This window comes from Centruroides vittatus, unplaced genomic scaffold (assembly GCF_030686945.1).
Source record: "Centruroides vittatus isolate TY-2023 unplaced genomic scaffold, ASM3068694v2 scaffold_1478, whole genome shotgun sequence".
In the NCBI taxonomy this organism is placed as follows: Eukaryota; Metazoa; Arthropoda; class Arachnida; order Scorpiones; family Buthidae; genus Centruroides; species Centruroides vittatus.
Window position 1 is genome coordinate 405,199 of NW_027122680.1, and position 308 is coordinate 405,506.

Consider the following 308-nt stretch of genomic DNA (forward strand, 5'->3'; position numbering starts at 1 on the left):
TTATAGATTTTTTAATCAAAAACATTTTTATTAAAATTGTACGATAAGAACATTCGAAAAATAATTTATATTCTATTTCTTCGCATTCGACTAACCGAGAGAATCAGCACCTCCTGCCGGCTGTTAAATATAATAATAAAATTATTACAAAATTTAATATCAGTATGAAGTATTTTTCTAAATAACTCGATAAAAATATAAATATAAATACCTAATAAGTAAAATATTAAATTAATTAATGTTTTAATTTTATTAAATTTGATTTTTTAAATGCTTTTCGGAACAGCTGATTTTTTTTCATTTTCGTA